Source organism: Petromyzon marinus, unplaced genomic scaffold (genome assembly GCF_048934315.1).
Source record: "Petromyzon marinus isolate PM22_M1 ecotype Great Lakes invasive population unplaced genomic scaffold, UKy_Petmar_22M1.pri1.0 PM_G_Scaffold_30, whole genome shotgun sequence".
Classification (NCBI taxonomy): domain Eukaryota; kingdom Metazoa; phylum Chordata; class Hyperoartia; order Petromyzontiformes; family Petromyzontidae; genus Petromyzon; species Petromyzon marinus.
The window spans coordinates 1-24,923 of record NW_027422873.1 but is presented as its reverse complement, the minus strand read 5'-3'; positions in this window follow the sequence as shown (position 1 = coordinate 24,923).

Here is a 24,923-nt window from a genome sequence, read left to right as displayed (position 1 = left end):
CCTGGTCTCAATTATCTGATGAAAGTTGCAAGCGAGAATTTCATCATCGCTTGCGGCTGGGATTGGCATCGTCCCCGACTCCTCCTGATGTCGAGGGTAAATGGGCGAGGTTTAGGACTGTGACTCATGCAGCTGCAATGGCTGCTTTGGGTACGCGGTCCAGACCTCCCCAGAGACCCTGGCTGACAGAGGAGGTGTTCAGGATGGTTGAGAAAAAGCGACAGGCCCACTGTCATCGGCTACAGAATCCCACGTCAGAGAATGAGGAGGCTTACCGCAGCCTTCGCTCGGAGGTTCGGAGAGCCGTGAGGCGCTGCAAGGATGGGTGGTGGTCGCGGGTTGCTGAGGAGATGGAGTCTGCCTCAGTGGCCCCTGCAGCACCACACCTATTACCATCATTAGGGGAAAAAACGGTGATCCAATCTCCGACCCCCAGGAACAGGTTCGCAGATTTGCTGAGCATTTCTGTGAGGTCCTGGGGGAGGGAAAATCCCTCAGCCAGGAAAACATCGTGGCACAAAGTGAGGATGACCCTGCTGAGGCTGCGGTGCCTCAAATATTGGAAGAAGTCACCCCCTGTGAGTGGCTGGCTGAGGTGCCATCTGCTGAGGAAGTATTGAAGGCAATCCGGAGTCTGAGACCAGGAAAGGCAGCGGGCAGAGATGATCTCCCAAGCGAAATGCTGAGGGAGGGTGGCGTTTGTGCACAGACTGCCCTATATGACATCATAACAACAGTCTGGACCACCGGACGGGTTCCGCAGGATTGGAAGGATGCCCTGGTGGTCCCCCTTTTTAAGAAGGGGGACCGCACAGACTGTAACAACTACAGGGGCATCTCACTCCTCAGTGTGCCGGGAAAGGTCCTGGCAAGGATTATTCAGCATCGCCTTGCCAGGCACGCTGAGGAGAGGCTTGCGGAGCCCCAATGCGGTTTCAGGAAAGGGCGGTCCTGCACAGATGCCATATTTTCTGTCCGTCTGCTACAGCAGAGGTGTAGGGAATTCCAACAAGACCTACATCTCTGCTTTATTGACCTGGTCAAGGCCTATGATACCATCAGTAGGCCTGGGCTCTGGGTCGTTCTTCGTGCTTTTGGAGTACCTGACCCTCTGCTCACGATCATTAAGGACCTTCATGATGGTGAGCGGGCCCGGGTAAAACTACGTGGCCGGGAGTCAGAGCCATTCCCTGTACACCTTGGGGTGCGACAAGGATGTCCTCTGGCTCCCACATTATTTAACATCTATTTTGACCACGTAGTTCGTGAAGCCTTCAAAAGCTGTACCGGGGGAATCTCCATATGGTACAGATATAATGGGAGGCTAATCGATGCCCGGGTGCGGTCAAGGGATGGCTCCCTATTGCTCAACCACGTTATGTATGCTGATGATTTGGTAATAGCTGCTCAGTCAGAGGAGGAGTTGGAGACGCTGCTGCTGAGACTGGAGCGTGCCACTAAGAGGTGGGGCCTTACCATCAGCCCCACCAAAACTAAGCACCTGCCTGGGTATTTTGTACCATCGGACACTCCACCCCCACAACTCCCAATCGGTGATGGGGCAGTTGTGGAGAGAGTGGAGAGTTTCCCATACCTGGGCAGTGTGCTTATGACTGGCTCCAGTTTAACAGCAGAGGTCTCACTCCGAATCAGTCGAGCGGCAATATCTTTTCATCGGTTGCGTAACGCTGTGTGGAAGCTACCTGGTCTGTCGCTCCGCACTAAGCTTCAGGTCTTCTCGGCCACGGTCATTCCCCCCCTTCTCTACGCTTGCGAAACGTGGACCCCCCTAATGGAACATCTTTGCCGGTTAGAAACATTTAGGCTGGCCTGCCTACGATCCATCCTGGGTTTAACCAGACTGGATTGTGTGAGGAGCTCACAAATCCTAGAAAGATCTGGGCAGGTTCCCATCGGTGAGCTCCTCCGGCAGGCAAGGCTGCGATGGCTGGGTCATGTAGCCCGCATGCCCAGCCACCGCATGCCGAAACAGCTTTTGTTTGGCCGGATTGAGGGGGCTAAGCGGGCGCGGCACGGGCTAGAGAAGAGATGGAGTGATGTGGTACAGGAGGACGTGGAGCTGAGTGGACTTGCCGGTGACTGGTACCAGCGGTGTCAAGATCGGCCTCTGTGGAGGAGGCTCGTGAAGGACGCTACTGGGCAGTTGGAGGCAGTCGCCCTCCAACAACAACGGAGGGCGGAGAAGCGACGCTCAGAACAACGAGCGGAGCGCCGGGTGGCTAAAGCACAGCAGGTTGGCACAGTAGGGGGCACAGGTGGTGCATCAGCCAGTCATCTCAGTCAGTCGACCCGTGGCACCTGGGTCTGCCCAGTGACCTCCTGCCAGCGGGCGTTCGACACTTCACGTGGCCTCACGGTGCACATAGCCTGGCACAAGCGTCGTGGTGACGTCACCGCCACTTAGTGGCAAATGGCGGTTGTTGTTGTATGTATATATGTGCGTATGTATATATGTGTATGTATATATGTGTATGTATATATGTGTGTGGGGAGCGGTAGTGTAGTGGTTAGCGCGCTGCGCTATGAACCTGGCGACCCGGGTTCGATTCCCGCTCACGGCCAACAGAAGTGACGATTATCTGAACCGGTCCTGGGCCTCCCCTAGGTCGACTCAGCCTCAAATGAATACCTGGTGCGGTGTGTAAACATCGCCACTGGGAGACAAAGGCGGTCGGGCGTGGTGCTGGCCACCCACCCCCTCGTGTACCGTTGCGGCCTTCATAGGTGCTCGCTAACAGCACTTGCCCCTACAGTCTGTTAAGGCTATACGGGGGATGTTTGTTTGTTTGTATATATGTGTGTATGTTTATATGTGTATGTATTTGTGTATGTGTTCATATGTGTGTATGTATATTGTGTATGTGTTTATGTGTGTATGTATTTGTGTATGTGTTTATGTGTGTGTATGTATATTGTGTATGTGTTTATTTGTGTATGTGTTTATATGTGTGTATGTATATTGTGTATGTTTATGTGTGTATGTATTTGTGTATGTACCTGGTTCCAAGTGTGAGGGGGAGCCACGGCTGCCCCCCTCCCGTGTGGGAATGGCATCGGAGCAGGGGGTGGTGGTTATAAACCACCACACAAAGTCACCCTCCACCTCGTCCTTCTACTCAACCACCTTCCCCTCATCCTTCTCATCCACCGCCTCCTCATCCACATTCTCATCCACCTTCTCATCCACCTCCTCCTTCTCATCCACCTCCTCCTTTTCATCCACCGCCTCCTTCTCATCCACCTCATCCACCTCCTCCTTCTCATCCACCTCCTCCTTTTCATCGCCCTCCTCCTCCATCACCACCACCACCACCTCCTCCTCCTCGCCCTTTGTGGTCCCGCCACCGCCAGCGGCCACGGCAGCGCCCTGTCGCTCACGGGACAGCAAAGGCCGTGGGACGACGACGCCGCTGATGCTGCCGCCGCTCGACGTTGTCCGGTGACGGCAGTGCAGCCCGGCCTACCACCGCCATCGCCACCACCACCACCACCATCACCACCACCGCCATCACCACTACTGCCAGGAGGATTCGACTTGGTGAGGATGTTGTAGTCGAGCTGACACGCCACCTCCCGTGCTCCCTCCATGCTTGAGCTCAGAAATTCGGGGAAGATGATGGCGCCTTCTCCCACCCCGGAAACCGACACCTTATAGAGGAGGCCCACGGGCATCCCGGGCTCCGAGTGAGCGTGCAGCTCGAAGATTGGGTAGCTGATGCCGGCGGTCCGGCACAGCATCCGCAGCCGCATATCCCACGACAGCATGGCCGCCTCCGGCAGCGCCTCGAGAGCAATGGGCATGGGCCGCAGGTGGAGAGGTACCCACCACAGGCGCGTGCGTGCCCCCCAGCCCTCAAACAGGCTGTGTGCGGCTTTGCCGGTGCCCGTGCACTCCGGCTGCAGCAGGTCTGGCACCGCCGCCTCCATCTCGTCCTCGTCTTCCGTTGTCGCAGCCGCAGCCACCGTGTGCCACTCCGCCTTGATGGTCCGGCCCCATGGCCGGAAGTTGATTCGAAGGAGCTTCTTCCGGGCCATGGCGGCCGCGTGATGGCTCCCGTACTCGATGAACGCGTAGCCTCGGTTGAGGGTTTTGTCCCAGCGACAAACGCTCATCTTGACGTCCACCACGCCCTCCGTGGCACCGCTCATCGCCATCATCACCTCCGCTCGCTTCTTGTCCTTTGGCAGCCCCCCAATGAAGAGGCGGCGATTGTCCACGCTGATGCAGACTGCAATGCGGCGTCCGGGACGGATCTCTACCTTGTCGAGTTTCTTGATGGCACCCGTGGCTTGGGCGAGCGTGGCGTAGGTAGCGAACGCATAGCCGCGGGTCTCTCCGCTATAATCCATCATGAGGCGGAGCTGGTAGAGCTTCCCCACCGTCTCCAGCACGGGCACCAGCTCATCCTCGTAGAGGTCGCGCGGGATCCTCCCCAGAAACACCTCGCAGCCATGGGCGGGAGGGGGCCCCTGCCAGTCAGGCGGTGGTCCGAACTTCCTCTGTCCGTTCTCCTGGACAATGTTGTACCCCGTGCGCAACATGAGGTCCAGCAGGACCTTCATGCAGGCCATGCCGAGCACCGGTGGTTTGGCTACTACGGTGGTGCTGGGGCAGCGGCTTGGGGCCCGGTGGAGCCCTTGACACTCTGCGCGGTCGCCTCGTGCCGACAAAGCCACGGGGGGAATCAGCTCCTGAAAAGCCAAATCCCCGGCAGGAACTCGCTCGGCCCAAACCTACAGGCCAACAGTGAAGAGAGGAAGAGAGAGAGAGTGGAGACGGATGGAGAAGGAGAGACGCGTTTGTTCGGTCCATGGGCCTAAATGTGGCGTTAGCGTAGCCTGTGCAGTATGCATACAGCGCTTTTGTCAATCCACTGCTGGATGAAGCCCTCCCCCACATTGCGCAGAGGAAACAAGAAACACAAACACACACGGTTCCCGGCATGCGTTTGTTTGTCCACGGAAATGTTCACCGAGCGATGATTTTGCGTTTCGAGCGGCGCTCACGAGGCGGCGTTTGACTTCGCGTGGTGAACTTCGCCCGTGATGACGTCACTGGGCACGACAGGAGAGGTCGGCACTGACTTTTAGCGCCGGTTTATTTCTCCCCATCCAATAGTCCAAGAGACGCTTCAAAATGAGACCGTTTTGCCGGTATCAAAGTATGACAAAATAAGAATAGATTTGATCCTTTTTTGGCAACAAAACGGGTGTTTAGATGTTCAAACACCAACCAGAAACCTTCTTCAATGAATCTTAAGATCTGTTTTATTGCCAGAAAGGATACAACCTATTCTTATTTTTCCATAGCCCATGAGATGTCTCCTTTGTCGGTACCACGTGAGGTGGCCTAAATTGAGCAGTTGCAATTTCTCTACGTGGCCAGTGATAAACAAATTCAATGAGTGAGACTATCAAGTAATTTACTTTCATTTTCCATTCAAATAAATGGGTACGACTGAAGTTTTGCTAACTTAGGTGGTACCGAGTTCTGCGCTGGACCATGAGTGGGCCGTTTAATCAATTGTGGCCAGTTTTCAACATTGTATGGTCCCTAACAGCAACAGAGCTGTTGTATTACAATTGTGTTCATATTGGATCATCTTTACAACAGAGCAGACATGCAGACAGATCTTAATGCTTAATGCTTTCAAACCCTCGTTGTTAAAATGTGAGTTTACTTGCAAATGGAATCACAGTCCCAAATCATGACCGCAGAATGGTTGGAGCGAGTTGTTGGGGAGGGTGGTGGGTCGGGGGTTGAATTGCCATCATCAAAGCAGCACACGCCCCACCTTATGAACCACACAGAGTAATCACGCGAGCCAGACGTTGTATAGAAATGAGTATTGTTGTTAGTGTAGCGTTCACCAAAACGATCCAGGATATATTTTATTTCGTCACGCCATTCATATTCAGATATTCATTTTGCTTGTGTTTCAGAGTGGGCCGATTCATCTTTGATCTCATGAAGATGCGAAATCGCAAATAGGTTTTGATCAAGTTGCTAAAAGGATACGATTTTTAAATGGATATTTTAAATCAATGGAGTGCATGTTTTACAATTCACGCAGCTCAATAACGAAATAAATAATATCGCATGGTTTTAATTAAGTAAAATATTTTATATATATCAGAATTTATAAATGTGTCATGAATTAGGGTGATGAATTTTGCTTTGACCATCTCTTAAATAACCGCAGTTATAATTAGAGCTGGGATATCATCATATTTCTCAAGTCGTCGATCACTCAACCAAATATATCGGTTTCATTACTCGACAAATTGGATAACAATTAGCTTTTTTTTAAATTTGTCCGCATATGTGCCACTGGATGGGAGGTTATGGGCGCGGCATAATCAGTTGTATCATGCTGGGCGTGGCTTGTAAGGGGTTTCCTACCTTCGGGAAGCATGACGCTGAAACGGTCGCTGTTTTTTAATCCACCCGAGTTACTGACCACACGTTCCTCTGGTTAAGGAACCTTCACGCAAACTGCGGTCACCCTCGCAGTGCCTTTTGGTTCAGCCACCGAACAAAGACGGTCACGGTGTCGCACGCTGTCAGGTGTGTTTCTGCAGCCGCCTGGAATATTTTTTATTACTATATTAGGAAGCCACTGGAGCTATGCACATTCACATCTAGATTTCAAACTCATTTCTTTAGAACTGCTTTTTGTGTTCTTAGCTCTTTCGGTAAAGTCACGTTGAACGGAAACAATAAAATAATAAAATATATAAAACACAATAAAAATTCTCAAGACGTTTCGACCATAACACAAACGGTCATCATGATTTGTATTGTTATATATATTTAATTATTTTATTGCTTCCCTTCAACGTGACTTTACCGAAAGAGCTAAGAATATGAATTACTGCAGTCACGAAAGCTTTAAATCAAAATTTAACTGCTTTGTGTTTAGTCTTTCGTCCTTCCCCCACATCTCTGATTGGCACGGTTAACTACCGTACAGCGTGAAAGAAGTTCAACAACATACATGCACACAAAAGTTATAAGTTTGGTCAATTCACTTAATCGACTAATCATATCAGCTCCTAGCTATATTGCACTCTTTGTAGGTGAGTAGGTCGGTAGCTGCGCTACTGTTGTGACATTGCCTACACGATTAACTCTGCCGTGGCGAATAGCGCGAGTGGTGTGTGTGTGTGTGTGATAATTATACATGACGACAGTGGTGTGGCTTGTACAGAATAAGTTAACACGATTTTTAATTTAGAGAGCATCTACATGCAACCGAATCTCACGACGCTATACCACAACAGACGCGTGCACCTAACCGGTAACAACGAGGCGTGATATTTGTCCGGTATTTTAAGAGAGAGACGGCCATAGGCAGAGAAGAGGAGGAAATGTATTTAGCTTGGACGTGGAGAGATGGTTGAGGGAAGTAAGTTCCAGATCTTGGAGGCAGCAAGAGGAGAAGGCGAGGCAAATGACGAATCGAGGGTTGACCTCTACACAAGGAGAAGGTCAACTCGCCGCTTCGATCAAAAAGCTTCGGCTCCTGCAGCGCAGAGCGCACGGAGGCGGTGCCTGGTGTAAGAGGGGAGATGAGGCTTGCACGTTGGAACCGGCGACAGTTCAATCCATATTCAGAGACGTTCAATTTGTGTAGAGGATACATCACGTGAGAGCCCGGAGTGCAGCGGAGGGGGGCGAAGCTGATTCATTCGGCCTCAGAGGAACGCCGTGACCCTCAACCGGTCCGTCATCAGTCTCAGCCGTGGTCTATCCGCTGCGGGGTGAAGGGCATCCCCCTCGTGAGGCGTTCACGGTACTGCAAGGGCCACGTCACACTTCACTCCTGCGTCACGAAGCGATCCCGTAGCTCCGTCTCTACACGGGTTAGGCCAGACGTGGGCAAAGCACGGCCCGTTGGGCTTTTTAATCCGGCCTGCCGAACTTGTCCAAATATTGTTATTATTGTTGTTAAATTAAATTTTACCATTCTCCTGTAATGCCCCCGTTTCCCAGATTACACGGCGCACTTTGACCGGGAGTGTGGTAATTGTTTTGGGCGCAGGCCTCAGACGTTTTCGTGATGTTTGATCAGTCACGTTACGACACGTTTTTGAATGGTTCATGTTCGTGCAATTTGTTAAATTGCCTTGCAAATAAATGCTTTGCTACGTTTTAAAGGCCAAATCCTTTAACGTAATGATTTTTGACACCGTCATTTATATTAGTTCACACAAACGCTCCATCCACCACCATCACCACCACCATCACCACCACCAGCATCACCACCACCATCACCACCACCAGCATCACCACCAACATCACCACCACAAACATCACCACCACCAACATCACCACCACCACCAACATCACCACCACCACCAACATCACCACCACCAACATCACCACCACCAACATCACCACCACCACCACCAACATCACCACCACTAACATCCCCACCACCACCAACATCACCACCAACATCACCACCAACATCACCACCACCATCACCACCACCATCACCACCACCAACATCACCACCAACATCCCCACCACCACCATCACCACCAACATCACCACCATCACCACCACCACCAACATCACCACCACCACCAACACCACCACCACCAACATCACCACCAACATCCCCACCACCACCAACACCACCACCAACATCACCACCAACATCACCACCAACATCACCACCACTAACATTCCCACCACCACCAACATCACCACCACCACCAACATCACCACCAACATCACCACCACCATCACCACCACCATCACCAACATCACCACCAACATCCCCACCACCACCAACATCACCACCAACATCACCACCACCAACATCACCACCACCACCAACATCACCACCAACATCCCCACCACCACCAACACCACCACCAACATCACCACCACCATCACCACCACCAACATCACCACCAACATCCCCACCATCACCACCACCAACATCACCACCACCAACATCACCACCACCAACATCACCACCACCATCACCACCAACACCACCACCAACATCACCACCACCAACATCACCACCACCAACATCACCACCATCACCACCACCATCACCACCACCAACATCACCACCAACATCACCATCACCACCATCACCACCACCATCATCACCACCACCATCACCACCACCACCATCAACATCACCACCATCACCACCACCATCACCACCACCATCACCACCACCAACATCACCATCACCACCACCACCAACATCACCACCACCACCAACATCACCACCACCACCATCACCACCACCATCACCACCACCAACATCACCACCACCACCATCAAAGACAAACTATAGAGATGCCCCCCCCCCCCCCACCGTACGAGCCCTGGAACGAGACCCTTGGGGGGCAAGCCGCTGTTCAGTCTCCAGCAGCAGCAGCCGCCGCGTGGCGCACGATGGGGTGACCAAGCGCCTGAGCGCGCGGCCGCCTTTGTCTCCCCAGGGAGCCCCAGGCGGCCAACATCGCCACCCTGGGCCGGGTGAGCAATCTAGCCGAGACCGGCGAGCCTCCCGGGGACCAGGCCTCACTACGGCACTTACCGGCGCAAAGCTCCGTAGGTGTCTGGGGGAGGGGTCTTGATGAGGTTACACACTAAAACTATTTCCTAGTGCGCTGGTGGAAGAGGAGGTCGCTTATGTCCGACGTTCCGTGTCACTACCACGGACGGGTGACCGCGCGCGTGCCTGTGATCACGTCAGAGGCCTTAGCTTGACGCTTTCAGAAAACGTAGCGCGGATAGGCGATCACGTGGGGGAGGGCGAGGCTCAGATTCCGTAGAACTGATAAGCACTGCCCGTAGACCCAGCACTGCCCATAGACTCATCACTGCCCATTCGCTAGGAGAAAACCCAATAAGCTGAAATAGAAACCGAATAAACTTAGAAAGAAACCTGCGAAACGTAAAAAGCTATTGAATGCATGGTTGTGTGTGCTGCTTTGCATTGTCGTAGCTACGTATGCAGTCTGCAAGTTTTTTTTATGTGGGCACGTGCAAATATTGTCTGGGTACATGAAAATATTTCTTTGAAAATGTGTCCTAGACAGTATATTTGTAAGTGTGTGAGTTAATAAAAGTAGAATTGAAACATTAGCACCAATATTATTCATAATAAAGGTTCTTGGGCTAGATCGCGTTATTTATAAATGTGTCGTAACCCTCCACCACCCGACACGGCCAATCAGCAAAAAAAGTGTCACGTTGACAAAAGACAATTAGTTCACTACTTTAGCCCACCGGTGTGTTGAAGAGTGAATCCACATTTACAGTTTGAGTACGACGTTTCGCTGCTAATTACATCCAGCATCATCGGGCAATAAGTTACTCTAAAGTGCATGGCCATGGGAACGTTGGTAATGATCAGGAAAATGCCCTAACAAAACAGGAAAGTCTGAAATATGTTGGCGTGTAAATCAGCATATCAAATTAAATCCACAGAGGAGGGAAAGAAGGATCCCAAGCATGCGACACTCAAAACCAGAAGTGGCAGAGACTCGGCCGAGAGAGTGGAGATAGAGAGGAAGAGACTTTTCAGGACTTTATTTCCACTAAAAAAGTAACAAAAAGACATTACAGGAAAAAACACCTAAATTGAAAATCAATAAAACATCAAACTCTTAACAGCGGTATGTGCATGAAATACAAATGGCACTAGGATAGAGGCTGTGGAAACAAGGCGGTGCACGGACATCTCCGTGTGCAGCAAAGTTGTTCAAGGGTTTTTCAATTTTATAAAGAATCAAATGTTTTGACATCAGAATGCGATGTGAACAATATATATTTTTCTCCCGTACAAAAAGAAATGTCAAACACCTGAATTCGTTTTTTTCTTCAAGGATTCTGTTGTCGTAGCTACGTATGCAGTCTGCAAGTTTTTTTATGTGGGCACGTGCAAATATTGTCTGGGTACATGAAAATATTTCTTTGAAAATGTGTCCTAGACACTATATTTGTAAGTTAATAAAAGTAGAATTGAAACATTAGCACAATGTAGATTTGTATATTGTAGGGTAGAAATATATTTATCATAGCGATGATCTAATATTGGTTTAATACAATTTATATTTTTACTTAGAATACTTTAGCCATGCAATAGACTAAATATAATGCTTGTGTTTTTAAAGAAAATAATATATTTACCAGGATTAAAGTTGTGCGAAATATGTTATAAAATCTGAGGCTTGGAGAATTGCATGCTGGGAATTAAATTGAGACAGAAAGGGGTTAATGCATGGCTTGCAGAGCAGTCGCACGTTACAGAGATCATTGACAAAACAGAATGCGATGTGAACAATATATATTTTTCTCCACTACATTTTCAAAACGAAATGGCGTCGACATGTCAAACACCTGAATTCGTTTTTTCTTCAAGGATTCTGTTGTCGGTTTTCATTAAAGTGCAATGACAGGGTGACACCTGCTGACATCACAGGGTGACACCTGCTGACATCACAGGGTAACACCTGCTGACATGACAGGGTGACACCTGCTGACATCACAGGGTGACACCTGCTGACATGACATGGTGACACCTGCTGACATCACAGGGTGACACCTGCTGACATCACAGGGTGACACCTGCTGACATCACAGGGTAACACCTGCTGACATGACAGGGTGACACCTGCTGACATGACAGGGTGACACCTGCTGACATCACAGGGTGACACCTGCTGACTTCACAGGGTGACACCTGCTGACATGACAGGGTGACACCTGCTGACATCACAGGGTGACACCTGCTGACATCACAGGGTGACATGCTGACATGACAGGGTGACACCTGCTGACATCACAGGGTGACACCTGCTGACATCACAGGGTGACACCTGCTGGCATGACAGGGTGACACCCGCTGGCCTGGCAAGGGCTTCACGGTACGGCCACAGAGGTAACAACCAATCAGGGAAGGAGGCGCATCTGGGGCAAAGGCAACAGGTGGGGCTAGCCGAGTTACTCCGGTCACCTGCTCGAAAGGTTCCACGAGAGGGCGTGGCCGGAGGCGGGGCCTAGCCACGCCTCCGGCCACGCCCTCTCGTGTAACCTGCTCCAAGGTTCCACGAGAGGGCGTGGCCGGAGGCGGGGCCTAGCCACGCCTGGGGGGATATAAGGGGGAGGGGACCCAGAGCTCGGGCCTCGTCGGTGGGGTCCCGGGTCCTGGCGTGTCGCCGTTCGCCGACATCTCTCTCCATCGCCGTCACGCCTTTTGGTGCAGGTACAGCACGTGGCGACCGGCGGCTGGGTCACGGGGAAGGAGCCGGGTTACGCATAGAGGTCCTGGAAGAGGCAGCTGGGAGGCGGTGTCGCGGCAGGGGCTGGGCACATTCTCAGAGGATTCGCTTTGGTGAGGATGTTGTAGACGTGCTGACACGCCACCTGCCGTGCTCCCTCCTCGCTGGAGCTCAGAAATGCGGGGAAGATGCCGGTGCCTTCTCCCATCCCGGGAACTGACACCTTATAGAGGAGGCCCGCGGGCATCCCGGGCCCCGAGTAAGCGTGCAGCTCGAAGCTTGGGTAGCTGATGCCAGCGGTCCGGCACAGCATCCGCAGCCGCACCTCCCACGACAGCATGGCCGCCTCCGGCAGCGCCTCGAGAGCAATGGGCATGGGCCGCAGGTGGTGAGGTACCCACCACAGCTGCGGGCGTGCCCCCCAGCCCCCAAATTGGCTGTGTGTGGCTTTGCCGGTGCCCGTGCACTCCGGCTGCAGCAGGTCTGGCACCGCCGCCTCCATCTCCACCGCCGCGGCCGCAGCCACCCGTTCCGGGATGGCCCAGTCCACCTTGATGGTCCGGCCCCATAGCTGCAAGTTGATTCGAAGGAGTTTGCTCCGGGCTATGGCGGCCGCGCGATGGCTCCTGTACTCGATGAACGCGTAGCCTCGGTTGAGGGTTATGTCCCAGCAACAGATGCTCATTGTGACGTCCACCGCGCCCTCCGTGGCACAGCTCATCGCCATCATCACCTCCGCTCGCTTCTTGTCCTTTGGCAGCCCCCCAATGAAGAGGCGGCGATTGTCCACGCTGAAGCAGACTCCAATGCGGCGTCCAGGACGGATCTCGAATTTGTCGAGTTTCTTGACGGCATCCGTGGCTTGGGCGAGCGTCGCGTAGGTAGCGAACGCATAGCCGCGGGTCTCTCCGCTATAATCCATCATGAGGCGGAGTTGGTAGAGCTTCCCCACCATCTCCAGCACGGGCACCAGCTCATCCTCGTAGAGGTCGCGCGGGATCCTCCCCAGAAACACCTCGCAGCCATGGGCGGGAGGGGGCCCCTGCCAGTCGGGCGGCGGTCCGAACTTCCTCTGTCCGTTCTCCTGGACGATGCTGTACCCCGTGCGCAACATGAGGTCCAGCAGGACCTTCATACAGGCCATGCCGAGCACCGGTGGTTTGGCTACTACGGTGGTGCTGGGGCAGCACCTTGGGGCCCGGTGGAGCCCTTGACACTCCGCGCGGTCGCCTCGTGCCGACAAAGCCACGGGGGGAATCAGCTCCTGAAAAGCGAAAACCCCGGCAGGAACTCGCTCGGCCCAAACCTACAGGCCAACAGTGAAGAGAGGAAGAGAGAGAGAGAGTGGAGACGGATGGAGAAAGAGAGACGCGTTTGTTCGGTCCATGGGCCTAAATGTGACGTTAGCGTAGCCTGTGCAGTATACATACAGCGCTTTTGTCAATCCACTGCTGGATGAAGCCCTCCCCCACATTGCGCAGAGGAAACAAGAAACACAAACTCACACGGTTCCTGGCATGCGTTTGTTTGTCCTCGGAAATGTTCACCGAGCGATGATTTTGCGTTTCGAGCGGCGTTTGACTTCGCGCGGTGAACTTCGCCCGTGATGACGTCACTGGGCACGACAGGAGAGGTCGGCACTGACTTTTAGCGCCGGTTTATTTCTCCCCATCCAATAGTCCAAGAGACGCTTCAAAATGAGACCGTTTTGCCGGTATCAAAGTATGACAAAATAAGAATAGATTTGATCCTTTTTTGGCAACAAAACGGGTGTTTAGATGTTCAAACACCAAACAGAAACCTTCTTCAATGAATCTTAAGATCTGTTTTATTGCCAGAAAGGATACAACCTATTCTTATTTTTCCATAGCCCATGAGATGTCTCCTTTGTCGGTACCACGTGAGGTGGCCTAAATTGAGCAGTTGCAATTTCTCTACGTGGCCAGTGATAAACAAATTCAATGAGTGAGACTATCAAGTAATTTACTTTCATTTTCCATTCAAATAAATGGGTACAACTGAAGTTTTGCTAACTTAGGTGGTACCGAGTTCTGCTCTGGACCATGAGTGGGCCGTTTAATCAATTGTGGCCAGTTTTCAACATTGTATGGTCCCTAACAGCAACAGAGCTGTTGTATTACAATTGTGTTCATATTGGATCATCTTTACAACAGAGCAGACATGCAGACAGATCTTAATGCTTAATGCTTTCAAACCCTCGTTGTTAAAATGTGAGTTTACTTGCAAATGGAATCACAGTCCCAAATCATGACCGCAGAATGGTTGGAGCGAGTTGTTGGGGAGGGTGGTGGGTCGGGGGTTGAATTGCCATCATCAAAGCAGCACACGCCCCACCTTATGAACCACACAGAGTAATCACGCGAGCCAGACGTTGTATAGAAATGAGTATTGTTGTTAGTGTAGCGTTCACCAAAACGATCCAGGATATGTTTAATTTGGTCACGCCATTCATATTCAGATATTCATTTTGCTTGTGTTTCAAAGTGGGCCGATTCATCTTTGATCTCATGAAGATGCCAAATCGCAAATAGGTTTTGATCAAGTTGCTAAAAGGATACAATTTTTAAATGGATATTTTAAATCAATGGAGTGCATGTTTTACAATTCACGCAGCTCAATAACGAAATAAATAATATCGCATGGTTTTAATTAAGTAAAATATTTCATATATCAGAATTTATAAATTTGTGTCATGAATTGGGGTGATGAATTTTGCTTTGGCCATCTCTTAAATAACTGCAGTTATAATTAGAGCTGGGATATCATCATATTTCTCAAGTCGTCGATCACTCAACCAAATATATCGGTTTCATTACTCGACAAATTGGATAACAATTGGTTTTTTAAAAAAAATGTCCGCATATGTGCCACTGGATGGGAGGTTATGGGCGCGGCATAATCAGTTGTATCATGCTGGGCGTGGCTTGTAGGGGGTTTCCTACCTTCGGGAAGCGCGACGCTGAAATGGTCGCTGTTTTTTAATCCACCCGAGTTACTGACCACGCGTTCCTCTGGTTAAGGAACCTTCACGCAAACTGCGGTCACCCTCGCAGTGCCTTTTGGCTCAGCCACCGAACAAAGACGGTCACGGCGTCGCACGCTGTCAAGTGTGTTTCTGCAGCCGCCTGGAATACTTTTTATTACCATATTAGGAAGCCACTGGAGCTATGCACATTCACATCTAGATTTCAAACTCATTTCTTTAGTACTGCTTTTTGTGTTCTTAGCTCTTTCAGTAAAGTCACGTTGAAGGGAAACAATAAAATAATAAAATATATATAAAACAATAAAAATTATCACGACGTTTCGACCATAACACAAACGGTCATCATGATTTTTATTGTTTTATATATATTTTATTATTTTATTGTTTCCCTTCAACGTGGCTTTACCGAAATAGCTAAGAATTTGAATTACTGTAGTCACGAAACCTTTAAATCAAAATTTAACTGCTTTGTGTTTAGTCTTTCGTCCTTCCCCCACATCTCTGATTGGCACGGTTAACTACCGCACAGCGTGAAAGAAGTTCAACAACATACATGCACACAAAAGTTATAAGTTTGGTCAATTCACTTAATCGACTAATTATATCAGCTCCTAGGTATATTGCACTCTTTGTAGGTGAGGTCGGTAGCTGTGCTACTGTTGTGACATTGCCTACACAATTAACTCTGCCGTGGCGAATAGCGCGAGTGGTGTGTGTGTGATAATTATACATGACGACAGTGGTGGAGCTTGTACAGAATAAGTTAACACGATTTTTAATTTAGAGAGCATCTACATGCAACCGAATCTCACGACGCTATACCACAACAGACGCGTGCACCTAACCGGTAACAACGAGGCGTGATATTTGTCCGGTATTTTAAGAGAGAGACGGCCATAGGCAGAGAAGAGGAGGAAATGTATTTAGCTTGGACGTGGACAGCTGGTTGAGGGAAGTAAGTTCCAGATCTTGGAGGCAGCAAGAGGAGAAGGCGAAGCAAAAGACGAATCGAGGGTTGACCTCTACACAAGGACAAGGTCAACTCGCTGCTTCGATCAGAAAGCTTCGGCTCCTGCAGCGCAGAGCGCACGGAGGCGGTGCCTAGTGTAAGAGGGGAGATGAGGCTTGCACGTTGGAACCGGCGACAGTTGAATCCATATTCAGAGACGTTCGATTCGATATCGTGCATAGTCTCACGTGTACAGGATGCATTACGTGAGAGCCCGGAGTGCAGCGGAGGGGGCGAGGCTGATTCATTCGGCCTCAGAGGAACGCCGTGAGCCTCAACCGGTCCGTCATCAACCTCAGCCGTGGTCTATCAGCTGCGGGGTGAAGGGCACCCCCCTCGTGAGTCGCTCACGGTACTGCAAGGGCCACGTCACACTTCGCTCCTGCGTCATGAAGCGATCCCGTAGCGCCGTCTCTACACGCTTTGGGCCAGACGTGGGCAAAGGACGGCCAGTTGGGATTCCTAATCCGGCCTGCCGAACTTGTCCAAATATTATTATTGTTGTTGTTGTTAAATTAAATTTTACCTTGCTCCTGTAATGCCCCCGTTTCCCAGATTAGACGGCGCACTTTGACCGGGAGTGCGGTAAGTGTTCTGGGCGCAGGCCTCAGACGTTTTCGTGATGTTTGATCAATCACGTTATGACACGTTTTTGAATGGTTCATGTTCGTGCAATTTGTTAAAATTGCCTTGCAAATAAATGATTTGCTACCTTTTAAAGGCCAAATCCTTTCACGTAATGATTTTTGACACCGTAATTTATATTAGTGCACACAAACGCTCCATCCACCACCATCACCACCAACATCACCACCACCACCACCAGCATCACCACCACCGTCACCACCACCAGCATCACCACCACCAACATCACCACCACCAACAGCACCATCACCACCACAAACATCACCACCACAAACATCACCACCACCAACATCACCACCACAAACATCACCACCACCAACATCACCACCACCACCAACAGCACCATCACCACCACCAACATCACCACCACCAACATCACCACCAACACCAACATCACGACCAACATCACCACCAACATCACCATCACCACCACCAACATCACCACCACCACCAACATCATCACCACTAACATCCCGACCACCACCAACATCACCACCACCAACAGCACCATCACCACCACAAACATCACCACCACCAACATCACCACTACCAACATCACCACCACAAACATCACCATCACCAACATCACCACCACCACCAACAGCACCATCACCACCACCAACATCACCATCAACACCACCAACATCACCACCAACATCACCACCACCCACATCACCACCAACGTCACCATCACCACCACCAACATCACCACCACCACCAACATCACCACCACTAACATCCCGACCACCACCAACATCACCACCACCACCAACATCACCACCAACATCACCACCACCATCACCACCACCAACATCACCACCAACATCCCCACCACAACCAACATCACCACCATCACCACCACCAACATCACCATCACCAACATCACCACAAACATCACCACCAACATCCCCACCACCACCAACATCACCATCAACATCACCACCACCAACATCACCACCAACATCACCACCACCAATATCACCACCACCACCAACACCACCACCACCAACATCACCACCACCACCAACATCACCACCAACATCACCACCACCATCACCACCACCAACATCACCACCAACATCCCCACCACCACCAACATCACCACCAACATCACCACCACCAACATCACCACCAACACCAACATCACCACCACCACCACCAACATCACCACCACCAACATCACCACCAACATCCCCACCACCACCAACATCACCAACATCACCACCACCACCAACATCACCACCACCAACAGCACCATCACCACCACCAACATCACCACCACCACCACCAACATCACAACCACCACCAACACCACCACCACCAACATCACCACCAACATCACCACCAACATCCCCACCACCACCAACATCCCCACCAACATCACCACCACCACCAACATCACCACCACTAACATCCCCACCACCACAAACATCACCACCAACATCACCACCACCAACATCACCACCACCAACATCACCACCAACATCCCCACCACCACCAACATCACCACCAACATCACCACCACCACCATCACCACCAACATCACCACCACCACCAACATCACCACCACCACCAACACCACCACCACCACCAACATCACCACCAACATCCCCACCACCACCAACATCACCACCAACATCACCACCACCATCACCACCACCAACATCACCACCAACATCCCCACCACCACCAACATCACTACCACCAACATCACCACCACCACCAACACCACCAACATCACCACCACCACCAACATCACCACCAACATCACCACCACCATCACCACCACCAACATCACCACCAACATCCCCACCACCACCAACATCACCACCACCATCACCACCACCAACATGACCATCACCAACATCACCACCAACATCCCCACCACCACCAACATCACCACCAACATCACCACCACCAACATCACCACCAACATCACCACCACCAATATCACCACCACCACCAACACCACCACCACCAACATCACCACCAACATCCCCACCACCACCAACATCACCACCAACATCACCACCACCATCACCACCACCACCAACATCACCACCAACATCCCCACCACCACCAACATCACCACCAACATCACCACCACCAACATCACCACCAACACCAACATCACCACCACCACCACCAACATCACCAACATCACCACCAACATCACCACCAACATCCCCACCACCACCAACATCACCAACATCACCACCAACATCACCACCACCAACAGCACCATCACCACCACCAACATCACCACCACCACCAACATCACAACCACCACCAACACCACCACCAACATCACCACCAACATCCCCACCACCACCAACATCCCCACCACCAACATCACCACCACCACCAACATCACCACCACTAACATCCCTACCACCACCAACATCACCACCACCACCAACATCACCACCACCACCAACATCACCACCACCAACATCACCACCACCAACATCCCCACCACCACCAACATCACCACCAACATCACCACCACCACCATCACCACCAACATCACCACCACCACCAACATCACCACCACCACCAACACCACCACCACCACCAACATCACCACCAACATCCCCACCACCACCAACATCACCACCAACATCACGACCACCATCACCACCACCAACATCACCACCAACATCCCCACCACCACCAACATCACTACCACCAACATCACCACCACCACCAACACCACCAACATCACCACCACCACCATCACCACCAACATCCCCACCACCACCAACATCACCACCACCATCACCACCACCAACATTACAACCAACATCACCATCACCACCAACATCACCACCACCAACATCACCACCAACATCACCACCACCAACATCACCACCACCAACAGCACCATCACCACCACCAACATCACCACCACCAACATCACCACCACCACCACCAACATCACCACCACAAACATCACCATCATCACCACCACCATCAACAGCACCATCACCACCACCAACATCACCATCAACACCACCAACATTACCACCACCACCAACATCACCACCACTAACATCCTCACCACCACCAACATCACCACCACCAACATCACCACCACCACCAACAGCACAATCACCACCAACATCACAATCACCACCACCAACATCACCACCACCACCAACATCACCACCACCATCACCACCAACATCACCACCAACATCACCACCACCACCATCACCACCAACATCACCACCAACATTCCCACCACCACCAACATCACCACCACCATCACCAACATCACCAACATCACCACCAACATCCCCACCACCACCAACATCACCACCAACACCACCAACATCGCCACCAACATCCCCGCCACCACCAACATCACCACCAACATCACCACCACCATCACCACCACCACCATCACCACCAACATCCCCACCACCACCAACATCACAACCAACATCACCACCACCAACATCACCACCACCATCACCACCACCACCAACACCACCACCAACATCACCACCACCATCACTACCACCAACATCACCACCAACATCACCACCAACATCACCACCACCAACATCACCACCAACATCCCACCCACCACCAACATCACCACCAACATCACCACCAACATCACCACCACCAACATCACCACCACCACCAACACCACCACCACCAACATCACCACCACCACCACCACCAACATCACCACCAACATCCCCACCACCAACATCACCACCACCACCACCAACATCACCACCAACATCACCATCATCACCAACATCACCACCACCAACATCACCACCACCACCAACATCACCACCACCAACAGCACCATCACCACCACCAACATCACCACCACCAACACCACCACCACCAACATCACCACCACAAACATCACCATCACCAACATCACCACCACCAACAGCACCATCACCACCACCAACATCACCATCAACACCACCAACATTACCACCACCACCAACATCACCACCAACATCACCACCATCACCACCAACATCCCCACCACGACCAACATCACCACCAACATCACCACCACCAACATCACCACCAACATCACCACCACCACCATCACCACCAACACCACCACCATCACTACCACCACCATCACCACCAACATCACCACCAACATCCCCACCACCACCAACATCACCACCACCAACATCACCACCAACATCACCATCACCACCAACATCACCACCACCAACATCACCACCAACATCACCACCACCACCAACATCACCACCACCAACAGCACCATCACCACCACCAACATCACCACCACCAACATCACCACCACCAACATCACCACCACAAACATCACCATCACCAACATCACCACCACCACCACCAACAGCCCCATCACCACCACCAACATCACCATCAACACCACCAACATTACCACCACCACCAACATCACCACCACTAACATACCCACCACCACCAACATCACCACCACCAACATCACCACCACCACCATCACCACCACCAACATCACCATCAACACCACCAACAATAACACCACCACCAACATCATCACCAACATCACCACCACCAACATCACAACCAACATCCCCACCACCACCACCAACATCACCACCAACATCACCACCACCACCAACATCACCACCACCACCAACACCACCACCACCACCAACATCACCACCACCATCACCAACATCACCACCAACATCCCCACCACCACCAACATCACCACCACCACCAACATCACCACCAACATCCCCACCAACATCACTACCACCAACATCACCACCACCACCAACACCACCAACATCACCACCACCACCATCACCACCACCATCACCACCAACATCCCCACCACCACCAACATCACCACCACCATCACCACCACCAACATTACAACCAACATCACCATCACCACCAACATCACCACCACCAACATCACCACCAACATCACCACCACCAACAGCACCATCACCACCACCAACATCACCACCACCATCATCACCACCACCACCACCAACATCACCACCACAAACATCACCATCACCAACATCACCACCACCATCAACAGCACCATCACCACCACCAACATCACCATCAACACCACCAACATTACCACCACCACCAACATCACCACCACTAACATCCTCACCACCACCAACATCACCACCACCAACATCACCACCACCACCACCAACAGCACAATCACCACCACCAACATCACAATCACCACCACCAACATCACCACCACCACCAACATCACCACCACCATCACCACCAACATCACCACCAACATCACCACCACCACCATCACCACCAACATCACCACCAACATTCCCACCACCACCAACATCACCACCACCATCACCAACATCACCAACACCAACATCACCACCAACATCCCCACCACCACCAACATCAACACCACCACCACCAACATCGCCACCAACATCCCCGCCACCACCAACATCACCACCAACATCACCAATACCATCACCACCACCACCATCACCACCAACATCCCCACCACCACCAACATCACAACCAACATCACCACCACCAACATCACCACCACCATCACCACCACCACCAACACCACCACCACCAACATCACCACCACCATCACCACCACCAACATCACCACCAACATCACCACCACCAACATCACCACCAACATCCCACCCACCACCAACATCACCACCAACATCACCACCAACATCACCACCACCAACATCACCACCACCACCAACACCACCACCACCAACATCACCACCACCACCACCATCACCACCACCAACATCACCACCAACATCCCCACCACCAACATCACCACCACCACCACCAACATCACCATCATCACCAACATCACCACCACCAACATCACCACCAACATCACCACCACCACCAACATCACCACCACCAACAGCACCATCACCACCACCAACATCACCACCACCAACACCACCACCACCAACATCACCACCACAAACATCACCATCACCAACATCACCACCACCACCAACAGCACCATCACCACCACCAACATCACCATCAACACCACCAACATTACCACCACCACCACCAACATCACCACCAACATCACCACCATCACCACCAACATCCCCACCACCACCAACATCACCACCAACATCACCACCACCAACATCACCACCAACATCACCACCATCACCACCAACACCACCATCACTACCACCACCATCACCACCACCAACATCACCACCAACATCCCCACCACCACCAACATCACCACCACCACCACCACCAACATCACCACCAACATCACCATCACCACCAACATCACCACCACCAACATCACCACCACCACCAACATCACCACCACCAACAGCACCATCACCACCACCAACATCACCACCACCAACATCACCACCACAAACATCACCATCACCAACATCACCACCACCACCAACAGCCCCATCACCACCACCAACATCACCATCAACACCACCAACATTACCACCACCACCAACATCACCACCACCAACATCACCACCACCAACATCACCACCACCACCATCACCACCACCAACATCACCATCAACACCACCAACAATAACACCACCACCAACATCACCACCAACATCACCACCAACATCACAACCAACATCCCCACCAACATCACCACCAACATCACCACCAACATCACCACCACCACCAACATCACCACCACCACCAACACCACCACCACCACCAACATCACCACCACCATCACCAACATCACCACCAACATCCCCACCACCACCAACATCACCACCACCACCAACATCACCACCAACATCACCACCACCAACATCACCACCAACATCACCACCACCACCAACATCACCACCACCAACAGCACCATCACCACCACCAACATCACCATCACCACCACCACCAACATCACCACCACAAACATCACCATCACCAACATCACCACCACCACCAACAGCACCATCACCACCACCAACATCACCATCAACACCACCAACATTACCACCACCAACATCACCACCACTAACATCCCCACCACCAACAGCATCACCACCACCAACATCACCATCACCAACATCACCACCACCAACAGCACCACCACCAACATCACCATCACCACCACCAACATCACCACCACCAACATCACCACCACTAACATCCCCACCACCACCAACATCACCACCACCACCATCACCACCAACATCACCACCAACATCCCCACCAACATCACCCCCACCATCACCACCAACAACATCACCACTACCAACATAACCACCAACATCCCCACCACCACCAACATCCCCATTACCACCAACATCACCACCAACATCACCACCACCAACATCACCACCAACATCACCACCACCAACATCACCACCAACACCACCACCACCACCAACATCGCCACCAACATCACCACCACCATCACCACCACCAACATCCCCACCACCACCAACATCCCCATTACCACCAACATCACCACCAACATCACCACCACCAACATCACCACCAACACCACCAACAATAACACCACCACCAACATCACCACCAACATCACCACCACCAACATCACAACCAACATCCCCACCACCACCAACATCACCACCAACATCACCACCAACATCACCACCACCACCACCAACATCACCACCACACCAACATCACCACCACCACCACCACCAACATCACCACCACCATCACCACCACCAACATCACCACCAACATCCCCACCACCACCAACATCACCACCACCACCAACATCACCACCAACATCACCACCACCAACATCACCACCAACATCACCACCACCACCAACATCACTACCACCAACAGCACCATCACCACCACCAACATCACCACCACCAACATCACCACCACCACCAACATCACCACCACAAACATCACCATCACCAACATCACCACCAACAGCACCATCACCACCACCAACATCACCATCAACACCACCAACAT